We start from the raw sequence: 20656 nt of genomic DNA, 5'->3' as shown, positions 1-20656 counted from the left end.
GGAACTCCGCTGCCATAGAGCAGAAGCAGCCATGGACAATATGTGAAAGAATGAACATGTCTGTGTTCCAATAAAACTTTATTTACAAAAAGGGACAAGAGGCCGAATTCGGCCCACCCGCTGTAGTTTATGAGCCCCTGATCAAGACAGACATGACTCCAGCTCTTCATGGTGCTTGCATTTGAGTGCAGAAGACAATCAACTCATCGAATAATCAAATGTCCAATCTGATCATGATAGATATTAAAAGGAAATAGAATGTGCATTTAGCAAGATCTGCAGGTGATCCGTGTGCACCTTAAAGTCTGAGAGGTGCTGGTCTGGTCCACTCCTTTCTTCCACAGGACAGGGCTTTCCACTGCTCCCAGTCAGTGAGGACTACATTAACCTTCATAACTCCCCTAAAAGGTGGGTCTCATGATCCCCATTTCACAGCTAGGGAAACTGAGGGTACAGGGGTTCAAGTCACTGATCTCATATCACCAATTTTGCACGTTCTGGAATAAAGTTTTAGACTCAACCTTCAGAATCCCAAGCCTGCACCTTTAACGGCAATTTTTTTTTTCTTGCTTTGTGAGAAATCCCTCCAGTGAAATCTCCAGGAAAGGAGGCATGACACTGCCCAAAGCCAACAGTTTTCAAAAGTTTTGGGCTCAGGACCCCTGAACACCCTTCAAAATTACTGATGAGAAGCGCCTGGCTGGCTCAGTTGGTGGAGCGTGCGACTCTTGATCTCGGGGTCGTGACTTCCAGCCCCACACTGGGCGTGGAGCCTACTTAAAAAAAAAAAGTTAAAAAAAATTTTTTTTAGAAATTACTGATGACCCCAAAGAGCTTTTATTTATCAAAGGTAAACCTATCTATATTTACCTACTCAAAATCAAGTCTGAGAAAATTTTGAAATGTTAATTTTTTAATCCGTTTAAAAATAACAGTAACAAACCTCTTACATATTAACATCATCCAGTATCTAACCAATCCAGTATCTTTCTCTGGGGCCGCCGGGAATGACATCCAGAGTCACATTGTGAGAAACAGCACTGATGCCACCTCAGGGCTCTAGACCAGGGACCAGCAAACTACCGCCACGGGCCGAACCCTGCTGTCACCTGCTGGTCTGAGGGCCCACGAACAATGAATGGTTTTATCTTTTTAAATGGTTGTGTAAGTATCTGCATAATTGGCTTGATATTGCCTCTTTGCCTGGCAAAGCCTAAAATATCTATCTGGCCCTTGACAGAAAAAGTTTGCCAGCCCCCGGTGTGACCCTGCTGTCTACACCGGACCCACCACCAACACCGGTTGTGGATGTTTGGTTCTGCTATTAGAACCACAGTCAAGGCCACCAATGATCACAGAATACTAGCATCCCAAGCCACTAGAGTGGACCCCACTTAGCCCATCCCTCTGTGCATCAGTAGGTTCCAAGCCAAAGTCTGGGACAGCTTCCTCTGACGGCTAGTCCGACCAGGGTCCACACCCTCGCTGCAAGGGGCACTGGAAATCAATTTTCTACATTTTCCACTTCGGTGGTGAAAGGTGGGCTCCGCTTTTTACCAAAAATCCAAAGTTTTTTCCAAAAATCCCCAGGTTTAGGAAGTAGGTTCAGGTGGTGGATGAATTATAAAAAGGATAAACACGCTACACCTGGTCAGGACACATCATCTCAGAACTTTCTCTGCTGGACACAGACGAGCAAGACATCTGGTAACCAGCTTTCGATTTAAGTCAGTCTACACTGGCCAAAGACCATGGTTAGATAGTTTTCCAACGTTCTCATCTAAATGTAAGATTTGAACCTCTGACGGGTGTTCTTAACTTCCTAGAGAAGCCTAAGATAAAAGATTCACCCAAACTCCCGGAATATTACATTAGTGTGGGTGGCATTACGGGGGGCTGCCTCTGTCTTTTAGGAAAAGTACTTCAGCCCTGGATCTTGCCTGAAAATCAGAATGAGGATCACAGCAGATAATACACTGAGAGCTCACGACGACAGACTAGGACTGAACCCAGGTTCGCTGAGAGCAGGGCCTAGGATACGTTTTCTACTCCATCTGTGCTCCATTTTCTGTATCTGTGCGTCTGCCTTGTACAGTCAGAAATTTCCCGAAGCACAGGAAGCCATAGGGCTGACAGCTCACAAAACAAAACGATTTTAAATATATCATCTTGCTTCCTGCAATAAACCCTGTAGCAGACACAGGTGGTTACCTCTCATTACAGAGTCTATACTTGAAAATACTTCAATATAATCAGTGTGAGAAGCCGTCCTTGAAGTTCAGTTAGTGGAAACTCAGCAGGAGTGCGGTTAGCTAATGGGATGGAGAATGCGTTGTTTGGGGATAGCTAGCAAACACCACGGCAGAAAGGACCACACTCCAGCAACAGCTATGACAAACGCTTCTTGCAATTCAGAGATAGGGTTTTTACTGGTGAAACCAGTGACTGATGATAATTAGCACAACGACATCAGAAATGGGTTCGCATTGGTAAAATTAAAGGTATTCAAGACATGTGAGTTGACTGGAATGCATTATAGGATACAACAATCCGTCCTATACCTACCCCCTTCCCCACTTCTTCCCTGACTGGTCCTGTGTGCAGCCACTCGTTGGGAGGATTTCTGACCGAATCATGCCAGCCAGACAGCGCAGAATCCTGCTTTTGGAAATATTAATGCCTGCCGTGAGTGAACCTTTCATTCAGGGTGTGACCAGTGCCCCTGAAAGAATATCAAGCTTCCAGAATAGGTTGTGTAAGCTGTTTTGTGCCTGCCTTGCTAATGAATGTTTGGCTATAAGAGTAGCAAAATTTAGACAAACTAGGTTTTATAATAACTTGTAGCTAGGCTGTGGGGGAATGCCCATGTCTGCCAGAAATAACCTAAGAATGGTTCCATGTCGAATTGGCTTAGATCACAATAGTTTACCTGGTACCTGATAACCACCCATGTCTGCCTTCCTATGAGAATCCCTCTTGGCTCAGCTTTTAGTCAGCGGTCTATCCAGAGAAGATGGGCCCAGGACCAGGAGATGAACCATGATTAGTCTAAACCAGGCATCAGCAAACTATGGCCCGTAGGTTAATTCTGGCTCACCACCTGGTTTTGTAAATAAAGTTTTATTAGAATATGGCCCCACCCATTTATCTATGTGTTTCCTGTGGCTTCTTTCAAGCCACTGAAATAGCAAATTGAGTAGTTGCCACAGACACTGCATGGCCCACAAAACCTAAAATATTTGTTATCTGGCCCTTTATAGGAAATACTTTTCAACCTCCGGTATAGAATAATGCTAGTCCAAGCATGTTCTATGGAATAGAAGCATCGGCATCACCTGAGAGCTCGTTAGAAATGCAGACTCTCACACACCACCCAGACGCAGCCTGGAATCAAATTATTTAGGAGGTTAAACTTCCCACAAAGGAGGAAAGTCGTGACCGGCTTAGACCAACTATCCTTCATCCGTTAGAGCTGGGTGCATTGCTGCCCAAACTAAATGCAGGTTCTGTTGGTAGGGGAGAAGAAGAAATAAACCATTTGTGCTGAGGGTTCATTCTCCTTTGGTCACAGAATTTTAACATGGATAAACCGAGCCCCAAATGCCAAAAGTTTGTATGTTACGATCAAGGGTAATGGAAGAGGGGATGTCATTGGAGGTAGGCAAACTTAGTTTGATACACAAACCTTAGGCAAATCCTTTTACCTCCCTGAACTTTGGGTTTCTTAAATGTAAAATAAGGACAGTAATTTCAGACGTAAGGTTTGTATCATGGGGGATCTGTGCAGCTGCAAGTAATGGAACAGTCTGCAAAAAGAGACAAACTATGGTCTAACAAACACGAAATCTGGAGGTAAGGAGTTAGAGCACTGCATGGGAGGACTAACAGTGTCACCAAAGATTTAGCCTCTTTCCCTGTTTCTTCTCTGCCATCTTCCATGTACTTACACTCCTTCCCTTTGTGCTTTCAGGATGGCCACCTCAGCTCCAATCATCTTATTCTGATTCAGAGACGGCAGGAAGGGAAGTGACTGCCTTCCTGCACACCTCTTTTGATCAGGGTTGGGGGGAAACGCCTTTCTCAGAGGTACCACCCTCCTCCAGCAGAATTCTGCTTATATCTCACTGGCCAAAACTGGTTTATATAGTCACCCCTAGACAGTCACAGATAAAGATAGGATTACCGTGATTAGCTTAGCCAGCAGGGGTCCGCAAACTTTTTCCATAAAGAGCCAGACAGTAAATATTTTAGGCTTTGCACACCATATAATGTCTCTCACTACTACTCAACTCTGCTATAATAGTGTGGAAGCATCCATAGACAATGCATGAACTAACCGGGTCTGGCTGTGTTCCAGGAAAGCGTTATTTACAAAAAGAGGCTGTGGGTGGGATTTGGCCCACAAGCCACAGTTTGCCAACCCCTGTCCTATACTATAGTCATTTAAAGTGCAGGAGCTAGAGTCAGACGAGTTGAAGGCCTGGCTTTGCCACTTTCCAGCCCTGTAACTGTAAACAGCTTAACCTGTGTGTTCCAGCTTCCTTATTGTAAAGCTGAAAATGCTTAGACCTCCAGGAAACAGAATCCATCTAAAGATATCATAAATGTCCTCCTGGACAGGGCAGCTTCAGGGATGGTTAATTCAGCTGCTGTAGTCCCAAGTTCTTTGTATCCTCTTGCTCTGCCCACCTCAATGGATGACTTTGAACTTCCAATTTGCCTCTCAAGCCACAAAATGGCTACCACAGTGCCAGGTGGCATATATTCATCTAAAGAAAATCTAAAAATTGAACATTCCTTCCCTTGTTTACCTTTTCAAGAGCAAGGATAACTTTCCCAGAAACATGCCCTCAGCCTGCTTACTTCACCTCTCCCTGGTTAGCATTATGTTACACGCCAGTTCCTTAACCTGCTATTAGCAACAGAAATAAAATTATCTTGGTGATGGGCATTAAAGAGGGCACGTTCTGCATGGAGCACTGGGTGTTATGCACAAACAATGAATCATGGAACACTACATCAAAAACTAATGATGTAATGTATGGTGATTAACATAACAATAAAAAAAGAGAAAAAAAAGAAATAAAATTATCTTAACTGCTTAGACTCCTTTAACCACAACAGCTGGGGGTGAGGTCCAGGCATTTACAACTTTTAAAAGCTCTGGAGATAATCTGACCTTATGGTCAGGGTGGAGCACTCATAATGACCAATCAAAACACCATCCCTTGGGACTGTTGAGGTTACTTTCCCTGAAGCACATAGCAGTCAAAAAAATTAAAATTAAATATATACATATGTGTGTACACGTAAATTGAGTTTTATCTGCAAAGAAAATAATTACCGATTACTCTTAGGTAGACAACAGCCGGGATCTGCTAAACTAATGATCTCATTTTTTTTCTTACATAATTTTGAGGGAAAAAATACATTGTGTCTTGCATATTTTTTTAAGTAAACTCTACCCCCAACGTGGGGCTCAAACTCACGACTCTGAGATTGAGAGTTACGTGCCTTACTGACTGAGCCAGCCGGGCACCCCTTTTGCGTGTTTTTAAGTAGACATCTTTAATTTTTATTACAATTCAAAGGAATTCATTTTTATTTAGTAGGAAAATAGTAAACATTTTGTAAAAAAAAAAAAAATGTGGTGAGTGACTGTAATTGGAATCCCTAACTCATTATATGATTTAATAAAATAACTTTTAAATAATGTATTGAGTAGCACACACTAAATATGAAAGAAAACCACAGAACATTTTTATCCTGAGGTATTCAGGTGTTTTTATCCTCAGTGTCTGCTGAAATATTTGATGGTTCCAGAAAACATTCCAGTTACATCTCTAAGAATCAACAGTATTATTATACCTCTGTGGTTGTTCTGAATGCTCCTTAGAAAGAAACGCATGTAAGATAAAGTAATATAGGACGCCCGTATTTAGGCGCCTTGATTAATCATTAAAGGGAAGTTTCTTTAATCTCTTGGTTTGTTACTTTGTTATACCCTCTACCCCTTTCATGCAGCTGGTGGAGCTCAGACTTCTCTCTAAGGTGGGAAGAGGGTGAGTGTGAACTTGGGCATGCAGGAGCATTCCCAGGCAATCTTAGGAATAAGTAAATGTAAGTGTAAATGTGTAAATTCTGGAAATCAATTCTCATAAATTCCTCCTGTTTTAAGACCATTCTACAATATTTCATTGGTGGTTTTGCCAGTGAAAGGAGATAACAGTCAGCGCCATATGCCAAGTACTCAGTAATTGGTAACTATTATTATTTGTGGTCATAAATAAAGGAGGAGCACCTTTCCTGTCCAGTGAGGGGAAGGAGATAAGGGTGTTAGACTTAGAACTGAGGGTAAGCTCTTGGCTAACCTGTACCTTGAGAGCACCTAAGACCTTCCAGCTTGGACAGGTTGTAATAACAGCAGAGCTGGTGAGAGCCGGAAAGAATCAACGTAACGTCCCAATATACTACATTGTTTCCCATCTCAAGGAACATGCCTCTGACGTTTCTCTACCTAGAACTTTCTTCCCGAGTCTAGATCTTCACCTTATGGCATTTACCCATCATTCATATTGCTACACCCAACTTGGACATCTTCCATCCCAGCTGTCCTGTTTCATTTCCTTCCTAGCGCTCCTCATCATCTGAAAATATCCTGGATTGAACTTAGATATTGATTTGTTCACTGCTGAATCCTCAGACGTGAGCGCAGGGCCTGACACCTGGTAGCCCCCAAAGTAGGTAAGAATTAGTTGAGGGGCGCCTGGGTGGCTCAGTCGGTTAAGCATCTGCCTTCTGTTCAGGTCATGATCTCGGGGTCCTGGGATCGAGCCCCAGATCATTGGGTTTCCTGCTCAGTGGGGATTCTGCTTCTCCCTCTCCCTCTGCCGCTCCCTCTGCTTGTGCTCTCTCTCTCTCAAATAAATAAATAAAATCTTAAAAAAAAAAAAAAGAATTAATTGAACACAAGGATGAACAATCAGTGACCAGCCCTCCTCTTAGTGGGGAAAGAGTGTGGAATTTGGGGTCAGGACCTTGATGTCATTCCATCGTGTATCAGCTGGGACACCTGATGCCCCAGGACCTCATTGTTCTCATGGAGAAAATAAAATAATAATGCCTTCCTTGTAGAATTATCTTGGTCTTGTAGTCAGAACTCTTCAGTCCACAGGGCCTGGCATGGGACACAGAAGACACTATCATTAATTTATCATTAATGTCATTTGCTAACTTTTTTTAAAGCCTGGATTTCTAGCTACACTAATCAGTCCTAGAGACTGTTGAAAACCTGAGCCACTGTTACCACACCAAAGTCTTAGCTCACATGGCAACATGAATCAATTTCCAAGATCGCCAACTTTTGTTAGTAGGGAAGAAGAGAAAATAACCCCAAAGGCTCTTAGTGTCCATTCTCCTTTGGTTACAGAATTTCTACATTTATGACCAAAGCTCCACATGCCAAGAGTATGGATATTACTATCAAATCTGGTAGCCTCTTACCTAACAACTTATTCGACTTGCAGTTTGGGAAATAACATCTACAGGGGGGAAAAAGCTATGTCTCCTGAAACGCTGTATTCCATTTCTTCATTATTTTGGAAATTACCCTAGAAATTTAGGTCTTTAGATAAGTGTTTATTTACATGCAGTTTTGTTAAAGCTGATAAGGCAATGAAGGCTTTTTGGTCCGTTTTAAATTTAGAATACAGGCACTTTCAAATTTTGGGACCAAAAAAAAGGATAAAGGAAGAAAAGTTTATTTGTTTTTAATATTCTGGGGCCCTTAACAGATTCAGTTTTCCAATAACCATTACTGCTTCTGATATTTTAGATTCTTTTTCCTGTTCAGCATCACATTAAAAAAATAAATTAAAAGGGACACCTGGGTGGCGTTAAGCGTCTGCCTTCGGCTCAGGTTGTGATCTCAGGGTCCTGGGATCAAGCTCTGCATTGGGCTCCCTGCTCAGTGGGGAGCCTGCTTCTCCCTCTCACTCTCCCTCTGTGTTCTCTCTCTCTCTCTCTCAAATAAATAAATAAAATCTTTTTTAAAAATAAAAAATAAAAAAGGCACTTTGGGAGAAGGAAGCATGGGGTTAAGAGCATTGGCTTGGGTAAAATCTAAGCAAGGATCTGCACATTTTTAGTGTAAAGGAATGGATAGTAAATGTTTTAGGCTTTGCAGGGCATAGTGTTTCTGCCACTGTCCCTCAAGAGCAGTCATATAACCAAATGAGCATGGTTGTGTTCCAATAAAACTTTATTTACAAAAACAGGTATTGAACTGGATTCGGCCATTAGACTGTAATTGCCAAACCTGGATCTAGAATTATATTCTGCCTCTACCATTTCCTAGTAGGAGATTTGGCCCATTCTCCATTCATTTACAAAATGGACATAATAACCGCTACCTCATTTGGCTCCAAGGATAAAATGGATCAGTGTGTAAATTATTCCATGTAAGAATTCTGTAAATGTTACCTCTTATTAGTAGTATTATTCTCATCTTACAGTAAAAAAAGCAATCTGCCCAAATCGTGCAATTAGGAAGGGTCACACTCAACTGTGCCAGGCAGCCTCAGGAAGAGGTGTCCATTGTCCGGTGAGTTCAACTTTGTCCTCCTTAGCTTTTGGCTAAAAATGCCTTTTCCCTCTTTCCTAAGCAAGTCCATTCAAGGCAGAGTCCTGGGAGAAAAAAGAGGAGCAGAAGGATGTAGGTGACCCAAATAGATTGGGCTCATGGGGAGAAAGATAATTCTGCCTCTACTACATCCTCCTTTTGCCCCAAGCTCATCTCCTTTTTGGTGGAAGACTCTCCTCCCCGACTTTACCCCATCTTGTCCTAAGGCTCAAGCCGTCCTGGGACTTGCCTCTGAGGGCATATCGTGAAGCTGGTTCCCTTGCACACAGCCTTGGTCAGGTGAGCACCATGGCGAAACCAACGTTTATTTACTCCCATTAGACAACATCATCACAGAGGAAAAAGATCTTCTGGGATTTTGTTTTCCTTTCTTCCTTGGGACATTTTTCCTTCACCTGAGTTACCACTTAAGTTTTTAGAATTTCTGGCATCAGGCATCTGGCTTTGTCTCTCATTTCTTTGTGCTGATTGTCAAATGCCCACATATTATTTACACCTCCCTTTCTCTCTGGGGCTTCTAATCCCTCCCTTTCTTATTACTAGCATTTCTTCCTGGACTTCGCCTCCTTTTTTCTAACCAGCAGGAGAGCTCCCCGAGCCTCCAGATAAACAGCAAACAAGATTGTGAATTTCAATGACAAATACAGCAGGCGCTATATTTCCCTCGCCCCACATAATTTTTAACTTGGGGATGGTAACTTCTTCGGTTTTCCTGCTCTGAACATTGGCAGGCCTGGTTCCTCTTTCATTTTGGCCTTGTTGCATCTCTTCCTGAATTAAATTTTTCAATTAGCTTGCTTGTTACAAGGCGTAAGGAGCTGCCTTCCTCTTTAACTCAAATTTCCTTCTTCCCAGGCGCAACAGAAATTTGCTGTACACACTGCAAGACAAAGAACAAAAAGACCTCACCAGCTGAGCAAAAAGATTCAGTTGTATACATGATTTCACCAGGTTTCCAACTGTATAATGAAATCAGACTCCTCCCCCGGGAGGGGAGTTCCCTCCCCAACCTACTGCGCTCACAAAATCCCACCCACTTCTTTCCAAGGACACACTTTGTTCTGAATCCCCAAGGCTTCACTCTTGCACACAAAAAAGAACAGGAAGCTGCACCTAAATTCTAAAAGTGAGCTGCGATCCTTCTCCAAACCCACAATGAAAAGAGTAGATGGGTCAGAATTACACAATATATAGCAGGCATTTGTAACACGGGCATGGGACGCTAACGCAATGATCTTGGCAAGGCTGGCCCCTGGGTGGGGTTGGAGGGGGGGAGGTGTGAAAGGGAAATATGACTTTTTTTTTTTCTTTCTTTCTTTCTCATGAGCCTCTCACTCTCAAGCTGGAGGGAAGATTAAAAACTACAGGAAAGGGCACATGTTCATAATAGATTTTTAATGGGTTATTAATTCTCTGTTTTAAACCCTCGTTTAAAAAAAAACTTAATTCAATCAATTCTCCTTCGGATTAAGGCAATTTAAGGACAGGTGTGGAGTAAAGCTGTTGCTTTCAGAGAGCGGTGAGTGTGTTTGAGCAAAGAATCACAGGGTGTGCATTGGACTGGAGTATTTATTACAGCCCTGTTTGGAGAAGCAAAGACTGAAATCCACCCCAAGTCCATGGGGGGTGGGGGGGAACAAATAAAACACATCAAGGAACACCATTCGAAGAAATCCTATGCTACCATTTAAAAAGCCCATTATTTCTAACATGAAATGCTCTCCAAAAGATCTAAGTGAAAAATGCAAGGTAAAGACAAAGAAAGGTGTATTTGATATATATATATGCTGATCTATGCGTAGACTCTTTCTGGAATGATAAAGTGAAAACTGCTACTACTGATTGTCTGTGGGGGAGGGGAAGACTTACCCTCTGCTTTGAATCTCCCCCAACAAGAAGCATGTATTACATTTTCCCCAAAATTTGTAGCTAATTTTTTTTAAACTGCACATCAGTATAGAAAATTGCCCGTGATCGATATTTTAAGTGAAAGAAAAAGTTGTAAAAGTGTCTATAAATATGATTCCGGTGGTATATTTAAAACAAAGAGGATGTATACATACAAACACACTATCTCTATCTCTATCTCTATCTCTATCTATACATATATATACTTGCCTATTAATGGAATGTGTCTGGAAGGATATGTGTCATACTATTAAAAGTACTTATTAGTTACCTCTAGTAAGCTCATGAGCTAGTGGAGATGAATAAAGGGAAAGAGGAACATTTGACTCTTTTACCAGGATTTTATATTGTTTGAGCCTTTTAGAGAGATTATGTATTGCTTCTATTTTAAAATTTTAAAAACTAAAATGAAGGGCGCCTGGCTGTCTCAGTCAGTGGAGCATGCGACTCTTGATCTCGGGGTCATGAGTTCAAGTCCCACATTGGGCATAAAGCTTACTTAAAAAAAAAAACTAAAATGGGAAAATAAGAGAAGGAAATGATCAAATATTGACCCACATGCATGAGAAATGTGGGCCGTGTCTTTTCGGGGAAATGAAACTCCCAAGAATGTTCAACGTAAATTTCTGCCTTTTGCCTCCTTAATAAATAGGATATTATACATTATTAGATACACCGGAGGTTTTTCTCCTTCCCCTAAATGCTATTTGCCGGGACTGCTCCAAATTGCTTTCCGAGGTGTCCCGTTTGGTGTCTTTGTTCCAGCCAGCCCACCGGGGAGAAGCAGGAGTCTCTGCCTTCGAGGACACGGAAATGCAGAGGCGAGCAAAAGGCCTGGCTCGGTATAAGCAGGACTCATACTTGTATTTACTTACCTGCCTTGCGCAGTTGAGCTGCACTTGAGTGATCCCATTAACAAGAATGAAGTTCCTTGATGACAAAATCCTGACTTTGGCTGTGCACTGTTTTCAGTGATGCTGCCGTCCTAAGAACAGGCTTCTGTTTAAGTCATATTAGATAGGCAGCCTCCAACGTGATCCCCTGGAAATACCCTCTCCCTCCTCAATTAGCTCTAGGAAGACCTCTGTTACATTTTCTTCTGCCTTAGGCATGCGCAAAAATGATGTGGGGAGAGACGCACTTGAAAGAAGATTGTCGAGAAAGTCTTTATGTGAGTCCCAGTTTTCAGGCACTTATACTGCAGTTTACCTCCTGAGATAAACATATTTTGCAAGTGAGCATGATCTGTTTTCTGGGGATTGATAACAAACCCCTAAAGTCAAATAGCAGCCCCAATCATTTCTGCAAGGGCACTTTTTGGGCGAGAGAATGCCAGGAGCGAAGTTTACAATGTATCCAACTTCCAGCATTTCAGGGGACTTTTGTCTCTGGGGCAGCTTTTTCTTGCTTCTGTGAAGTTCTGTTGGCCGTGCCCCTGCTCTAACAGTCATTTTGAAATTCTCAGCATTTCATTTATGACCTTAGGAATTATTTTATTCTGGAGGGAGTGGTTACGTTTGGAAGCCAAATTTTTGGCAGTGAGGATGGTGACCGAACGATCTCTGATTTGAAATTGGAAGGGGGAGGGCAATCTGTCACGCCACGTCTTCCTCATTGACTGATGGAGTTTCTTCTTATTTCAGATCCCTTGAAATGACAATTGCTATGTCGGCAGGTGTATCTGAGACATCATTTAGACTCCTTTACATTTAGGTGGAATGTTAAAGGGACACTTGACTGTCTCTCAAGACTCAAAGAGGATCCACTGGCTATTGTCTGACCTCCTCAGTGTCTGACTGACTAGGAGAAAACGCATCTCCATGGGAACAGATAAATGTCTGCTTTTCATGCCGTGAAATAACCAACTCAGCCCACGGAGCCTCACCAACCTAGCACTTTATTTGGGCGGCTGTAAGCAGCCTCTCTCTTTTCATGTTCAGCCAAATTATCTGCCAGAATTTCTTTTCAAGTCTAGGGCAAGAAAGAAAAAAAAAAAAGAGCTTCCTCCCCCCTCCCCCTTCTGCATGGAGTTAATTACTGTATTTTCATCTGGGAGGGTGGGAAAAAATACACACTGAGCTGAAATTGCACACAAAACAAGGCTGGCATGTCGTATCTGCCTGTTGTCTATTAGCTGTTGGTGATTTTTTTTTTCTTTTTAAGGTATGGTGGTCTGCTGCTGTATTTGGGTCACGTCAGGGAGGGTAACCATACAGCCTGGGAGGCAGACCTGGGACTGGCGGTTTGGGATTGTTTGTTTACGTTTGTGCCAGTGCTGGGCTGTGTGACCTGAGGCAAGGGGGTAGCAGCTCTGATTTCATCCTGTGATCTGAGATGTGGAGGTAAGGGGAAGGGTAGGAAAAACGACTGGAGAGTCTCAGGTATCTGCCTTCCCGCCCCACTTAAAACCCCCAACATCTGCCATTTTAACTCCCTGATCACTGATCCAGTGCTCTGTGCCAGCAAAATTCGAGAACAGCTCTTGGGAGAGCTGGGGCTTTCTCAGGCGATTCCAGACACTTCTGCTTCTGTTCCTGGTTAAAAATACCAGCGGAAGCAGCATTTTCTGATGAGATTGCTGCACTTCCAATCCAGTTTCTGAAGCAGAGGAAAAAAATGAAAAAGGGGAAGAAAAATAGAGGTGAAATGTACATACACACACACACGCATACGCACATGCACACATATATGTGTTTTTTTCAGCGCACAAGGTCGAAATCCTAGGGGGGAAGATCTCTTAGCCTGTTTGATTCTGAAACTGGGCACAAGAATATGTGCGGGTTCCTTATTTTGCTGGAATCTATTCACCGTTCCTATTATTCTCTCCTTCCTCATTTCAGCTATCCATGCCTTTGTCTCTCTCCTCTTCCTCAGCACCTCCACCCACCCACCCAACAAGTCTGAGCAGGAAACGTTTAAAGACCAGTGAACTGCAAACCCACTAGGCATTTTTCAAAAGAATCCAGGTTAAAGATACCTTCAGTCAAGATGTAGCAATCAAGTCTCAATTCCAGCTCTTCTGTGGACGTGATTCCTAAATATCGAAACCCCAGTGGTCTTTATCTGGACCAGCTGCTTCTGATGTCTAGAAGGAATGTGGCACATCAAGTGTGTGAACACTGCTTCTATTGTATCCAAACAGGCTGATTGAAGCCTGGATAATTGGCATGTAACCTTCTCTATTAATAGTGCAGACAGATATGTGAATTAGCTGAATCCCTCCGACATATGCCATGCATTAGCTAAAGGGGCTTACAATTCTCCAAACATCTCGGCTAACTATTACACCAATAATTAGGCTTTAGAACTTGATAACTTTGGGGGGAAATCAATAAATAACGGTGAAGCTCCCGACCGCCTCTGAATAAGAAGTACCTCTGTAACGGTATTACATTTAGGGTTTGAGGGCTTGGGGGTTTGGGATGTGTTTGTGTGTGTGCGTGTGTTTCTAAGGCTGAGTTTCTGGAGGGGACTGGTCGATTTGGGGAGTCTTTGTTTGGCTTCTATAGTCATCAAAGTATTGAATAGCAGTGTCCACTTGTCATGTCCTGTTTAAACATCTTGCAGAGGAATCTACCCTGAATGAGGCTCTTTAGAACTGTACATTTCTAAATAGTTGGTTGGTCTCACATCAATTCCTAAGACTACGTGGGCTGATGGTTAAGAGCAGAAACTGCAGTTAAGATGGCCTAGGTTTGAAGCTCCCCGACATACAAGCTTGTAGCCCTGGGCACTTGTTTAACCTCTCCACGCCTCAGTTTTCATACCTGGAAAATGGGCAGAATAAATACTCCTATCCCATTGGGACTTTGTAAGGATTTAATAAGTTGTTATTCATAAAATATTCAAACAATACAGAGTAGAAGTATTTACTTAATAAATAAAGTATTAATGAAGTATTATTAAGTGTTAATAAATAAATTACGTATTTATTTATAAATAGGCACTGAAAGTGTTTTTCAAACTGCAGGTTGTGACCTATCAGTAGCTGGTGAGAGCAATTTAGTGAATCCCAACTATCACTTTTTGGATAGGATGGGGTAGGATAGGATAGGATAGGATAGGATAGGATAGGATAGGATAGGATAGGGTGTGTAATACACAGGAAGGGTAAACACTGTTTGGTCAAACATTTTGGTATGTAAATAAGTGTGTGTGTGTTGTGTGTATGTATAGTGGATCCCAATGTAAAAATGCACATAATTCTTTTAGTGGGTCAAGTTTAAGAAAAATGTGAAAAACCTGCAATCCAATCATTAAAAACCTGGAAACAAATGCATCAATAGGAGATTGGTTTAATAAATTAAGCTACACCCATTCAATGGATTACCAAGCAGTCATTCATAAGAAAAAGTCAGTTTCTCTGTGCTGATTTGTATTAGACCCCCTCCAGAAATAGTATTTTGTAGAAGGCAAAAACATTACAGAATGTACTTATTTCAATCCTATTGATACCAATAATAAGGGCTTTGCTGAGCGTGTGTTTGTGTGACTACATTGAACCTCAGTCTGTTGACTGTTCAGGTCCTAGGTTGAGAAGGGTCCGGTCTTCCTCGGGGTTCGCCTGCTCGGTGACAGGTATTACCACCCACCCAGGTGACCAAGCCAGAAGCCTCAAAGCCTCTCTCACTCACCGTAAGTGATTCAAAATCCATTCGTGTGGCTTTATCTTTAACCCTCAACCCCTACGTCAAGCTACTGTCATCTGTCCCCCGGGAAACCACATCAAGCTCCCAACTAGTCTCCCTGTAGCCTCCTATCCCTCTCAGCTGCCTAACTAGTCTCACTGCCACCTCTTAACAAGTGGCCTTCAGTCACCTAACTAGTCTCCCTGCATGCACTCTTGCCTCCTTTCCCCCCATCCTTCCCAGTGTGGCCAGAGAGACGTGACCAGCGCCTTCACCGTCTTGCTTAAATTCTTGCCATGCCCCCCAGTTGCTCTTGGGACAAAGACCAAAATTCTACAAAGCTTTTCCATTAGTTTCCTACAGATGCTATAGCAAAGCACAAAAAAACTGGGTAGCTTTGGGGTGCCCTGGTGGCTCAGTCGGTTAAGAGGCCAACTCTTCGGCTCAGGTTGTAATCTCAGGGTCATGACATTGAGCCCCGTTTGAGATTCTTTCCCTCTGCCTCTCCCCCCATTCGAATGCACTCTCTCTCTCCCCCTCAAATAAATAATAAATAAATCTTAAAAAAAAATCGTTGATTCAGACACAGATATAAAGAGATAAGAAAGGCTGAGGTCCAGTGCCTCAGCCAAGGTGACCCAGATAATCAAGGAGAAGATGGGAGGGAAGTGCCTGGCTTGATCTCGGGGTCATGAGTTCAAGCCACACATTGGGCCTACAGATTACTTAAAATTTTAAAAATAAATAAATAAATAAAAAGAAGAAGAAGAAGAAGAAGAACAAGAACAAGAACAAGAACAAGAACAAGAACAAGAAAAACATGGGTGAGTCTCAGATGAGGCACTCAGGCTCCAGAATCTCCCTGTGGCTTCTTAGCTGGGTGTGGCCTTCGTGGACTCATTTAACGTCTCTGAAAGTCTAGAGAGTGTCCTCATCTCTGTAAGGAGAAGAGCAGAACCTCCCTTAAGCTGGCACTGTTGAACACATGAAAGGAAATAGTACAGGCCAAGTCTGCACAAGGCAGTGATCATTCATATGCTCGCAGTGTGACCCACACCCCTGACCGTCGGGGCTGCCCTGCTTACGGTGGTGGCAGCCACAGGTCATTTTCAGATGTCTTTGGCCCAGAGTGTTTTTATAAATGGGGGAAATTTCTTCTTTTAAAAAGTGTATTTTTAGGCACGCCTGGGTGGCTCAGTTGTTAAGCGTCTGCCTTCGGCTCAGGTCCTGATCCCAGGGTCCTGGGATCGAGCCCAGCATCGGGCTCCCTGCTCAGCGGGAAGCCTGCTTCTCCCTCTCCCACTCCCCCGCTTGTGTTCCCTCTCTCGCTGTCAAATAAATAAATAAAATATTTTTTTAAAAAGTGTATTTTTAGCTTCCACCCACTGATCGGAAGGTCTGGCAACCCTAGGATCATCTTTTTAAGTGGCACGAGCTAACAGAGCCGAGAAGCACCTGCTACTCTAGGCGCTCTCCTGAGCGCCGCAGGCCCCACCCCTCTCTCTCGCCCTGGACTTGGTCCCGCTTCACTCAGATCTTGCCCTTGTTGGCAACTGAGTTGGCGGGTCAGGATCGCAGCAAAAAACAGATACCCTGCTGAAATAGGGCAGGTGTCTAAGGGAGGACTTCAAAGACGTGAACACGGTTCAAAGAAATGAGAAATGGAGAACACTCGGAGGTTAGCAAAATCTTGAGGGGACTGTAGCTGTCCCCCAGGCTAGGAGACACAAAGTAGGGTGTGGTTGCCAGGACGTGAAGAAAGTAGTTGTGGGAAAAAGCCACCGAATCAGAGCTGTGACCTTCCATGGAGGAAGCAGACAACCCGGGGCAGGCAGGGAGCTAGGGAAATAAAACTCCTCACCTCGCTGTCCTCCCGCAGTCTCCTGCAGGCGCCTTCCTCCGGCCAGACCCCAGTGGAAACCAGAGCAGGGGAGTCTGTCAGTATCGTCCAGAAAGGGCCGCCATAGAGCAGGAAGGACAAGGTTGAAGAGACCGAACAGGGAAAATGAACAATATTTAATATACCACTGATTTGCAAATTCTTCCTCTTATTATTTTTGGCTATGAATAACAGATAATATTAAAAACCACCCTCTCTGTTACTCATTTTAGATCCCAGTTCCTCTATATTGTTAGAGACTTTCCAGCCAACAGGGTGGAACCAAACCCCTTGTGTCTCCCCACCGTGCCCCATTAGCATTTCTAGCATCCACCCAACACTTTTTTTTTTTTTAAATGTTTAATTGTTTTGCAGGTTGCTGTTGCTCACTGAAGACAGGAACCGTCTTATTCATCTTGGAACTCCCAGAACCTAGCACTCTGTCAGACATACAATAACTACTAAAAACCCGGAGATTGTGGGTGGATTTCCATGTATTGTTCTAGAAATGGAGGGGAGGCCCGAATCGAAAAGTCAGTGGTTGAGAAGAAATGTCATCACTAACTGGTCCCAACTACATCCTTCTTTCAAAGAAGTAAATGGTCATTCACCAGACCAACAAATTAATAGTAACAGTAACAATGATATTAGACTACTATTCTGGGGACTCGTACTATGTGCCAGTCACTTGATATATGCATAGGTATGCATTTGTCTATGGTCTTTCAATAATACCGTATGCTATGTAATATTATTCCTATGTTGCAGAAAAGGAAACTGAGGCATAGAGAGAGTAATTATCCAAGGTCAATACTGGAGTCAGGACTGGCCACCAGCTCTGATAGACTCAGAGTCTTCAGTCATAAACCCTGCCTCTCTGGTATTATGCTAAGCGAAATAATTCAATCAGAGAAAGACAATTATCATATGATCTCACTGATATGTGGAAATTAAGAAACAAGGCAGAGGATTATAGGAGAAGAGAGGAAAAAATGAAACAAGCTGAAACCAGAGAGGGAGACAAACCATAAGAGACTCTTAATCTCAGGAAACAAACTGAGGGTTGCTGGAGGGGAGGGGTGTGGGGGGATGGGGTGGGTGAGTGATGGACATTGGGGAGGGTATGTGTAGTGGTGAGCGCTGTGAACTGTGTAAGACTGATGAATCACAGGCCTGTACCTCTGAAATAAATAATACATTATATGTTAATTAAAAAAAAGAAAAATAAATAAAAATAGTGATAGTACTAAAAAAAAAAGCTAGAGTATTTGGTGAAAAAAAAGCTAGAGTATTTGGTATTTAGTGAGGATTTTTTTCAGCTTTATTGAGGTGTAGACAAATAAAAATTGTATGTATTTAAGGTGTACAACTTGATGGTTTCATAAATGTATACGTGGTGAGGTGATTATCACAATCAAGTTAATTAACATATTCATCACCTCATATAGTAATTTTTCTTTTTCCTTTGTGTATGTGTGACAAGTACATAAGAGGGGATTTTTAAGAATTCTACTCTGTTATTGGTAAAGGAAAATGTCTTAAAAATGTCCATCTCTTAGAGCACATCAAAAAATAAAAAAATTTTTTAAAAACTCTGCCTCTTCATAGTTAACAGCCTTAACTTACTGTTTACTTCTAATATTTGCAAGCTGAACTATATGTCTGTTATCATTTTTTTTAAGATTTTTTTATTTTTTTTAAAGATTTTATTTATTTGACAGAGAGAGAGAGCGAGAGAAAGAGCACAAGCAGGGGGAGTGGGAGAGGGAGAAGCAGGCTCCCCACTGAGCATCAGGCTCCCTGCTCAGCCGGAAGCCTGCTTCTCTCTCTCCCATTCCCCCTGCTTGTCTTCCCTCTCTTGCTGTCTCTCTCTGTCAAATAAATAAATAAAATCTAAAAAAAAAAAATGTATTTATGTTAGAGAGAGAGATCGAGCAGGGGAAGGGGTAGAGGGAGAGAGAGGAGAGAATTTCAAGCAGACTCCCCACTGAGCGAGGAGCCAGACGCGGGGCTGGATCTCACCACCCTGAGATCATGACCTGAGCTAAAACAAGAGTCAGATGCTCAACCAATGGAGCTACCCAGGTGCCCCTATGTGTCTGTTATCCTTATCAGCATGTATCAGAAGTTTGGTTATGCAGCAAGCAGAGACCCGACTTAACTGGTGGCTTAAGCTTATAAGGGTTGTTTCCTCTCTAAAAGAAGAAGTCCAGAGGTCAGTTACTGCTGGCTTTGGTTCATTGGCTCAAGGATGTAAAAGGATCAGGTTTCTGGGGCACCTGGCTGGCTCAGTAGATAGAGCATGTGGCTCTTGATCTCAGGGCCGTAAGTTTAAGCCCCACAATGGGTGTAGAGATTAGTTAAATAAACAAACTTAAAAAAAAAAGAAAGGAGGAAAGAAAAAAAGAAAGAAAAGATGAGGTTTCTGACATGTTCTTGGACTTGCCCTCTTAGTCACAAAATGGCCACTTGAGTTCCAGCAATCATTCCCATGTTCCAAGCAGGAAAAAAGAGAAAAATGGAAGGCAAAATATCACCCACCAGCTAGATGAGGCCTCTTGACAGAGCATTCCCAGACATCTCATCTATGTTCTGCTTTCACTTCAAGAATCACCTTTATTGGCAAGAGTGACGAGGATATAGAGACACATCACTGGGAGCATTGCTGGCCCCTACAGTATGGAGGCTCTGTCCTTAAGGAAGAAGGGGAAATGGAGGGTAAAGAAGCAATTAACATTCTCTGCTACAATCCAAGTATCTGTTTATAGCTATTCATATCTATATCTTTATATATTTATGCTTTACTTCAGGGTGTGATAAATGAGGCCCGCTCCCTGCCTTTGTAAATAAAGCTTTATTGGAAAACAACCACGCTCATTCGTGTATCTATTGTTTATGGCTGATTTCACACCACAAAGGCAGGGTTTAGTAATTCCAACAGAGGCCATCTGGCCCTCAAAGCCTAAAATAGTTAATATCTGGCCCTTTCCAGAAAAAGTTTGCCGACCCCTGTTTTACTCTCTCCCTTTCTATCTTTGGAGAAACGCATTGTACCTTGCTGTGACTCATTGGCTGAAATGAGAATAGGCGCGAATAGGAGAGGTGGGCCACTAAGCGGTCCTCTGTCATGATGGCAGGGTCTCCTCGCCATCCCTGCTGGAGCTCCCATTAACAAAGAGCATTCAAGGAACATCTGAGATTGAAGAGGCATTTCCAATGACATCTGCTGCAAGGTCTGAGCCATTCCATCCTGTCTTCCAGCATCTCTCACGACAATGGCAATCATTTTCACTAAAGAATAAACATACTTTTCGCCTCCAGATGCCCAAAGACGTTCCGGGAGACTCACACACGGGAACAATCTAAAATTATCCAGCTTTGTATGCTATGGAAATAGTCTCATTCAAAGACAACTTCGTATTTGTTGAGATAATTACAAGTTTGATAAGTGCAAATTATCTGAGGAATAATTTGTGAAGAATTATGCACAAGCCTAGGGTATCGGTTAAAGGATAGTTTATAGCAAATCTATATAGATTGAGATAAATCAAAAATATTTATGTGCCTATAAGCACATGAAAATCTGCCTGCCGTTCTTCC

General features: G+C 42.6%; 1 long non-coding RNA gene across 3 annotated transcripts; it reads right to left on the bottom strand.

Annotated features, from left to right (window-relative positions):
- Window positions 1-878: 878 nt before the first annotated feature.
- On the bottom strand, window positions 879-17189 carry LOC118522022 (uncharacterized). Of its 3 annotated transcripts, XR_013442097.1 has the most exons (5): window positions 17039-17188; window positions 13527-13634; window positions 11425-13147; window positions 8565-9521; window positions 879-7177 (listed from the first exon to the last, which is right to left on the bottom strand). It is a non-coding gene; the product is annotated as an uncharacterized LOC118522022 (long non-coding RNA). The 3 variants fall into 3 exon arrangements; XR_004910414.2 differs by lacking the exon at window positions 879-7177 and having other exon boundaries at window positions 8243-9521; window positions 17039-17189; XR_013442096.1 differs by lacking the exons at window positions 879-7177; window positions 13527-13634 and having other exon boundaries at window positions 8243-9521; window positions 17039-17189.
- Window positions 17190-20656: the final 3467 nt, after the last annotated feature.

Source organism: Halichoerus grypus, chromosome 10, assembly GCF_964656455.1.
Source record: "Halichoerus grypus chromosome 10, mHalGry1.hap1.1, whole genome shotgun sequence".
Lineage (NCBI taxonomy): Eukaryota > Metazoa > Chordata > Mammalia > Carnivora > Phocidae > Halichoerus > Halichoerus grypus.
This window is presented reverse-complemented; position numbering and strand designations above follow the sequence as displayed.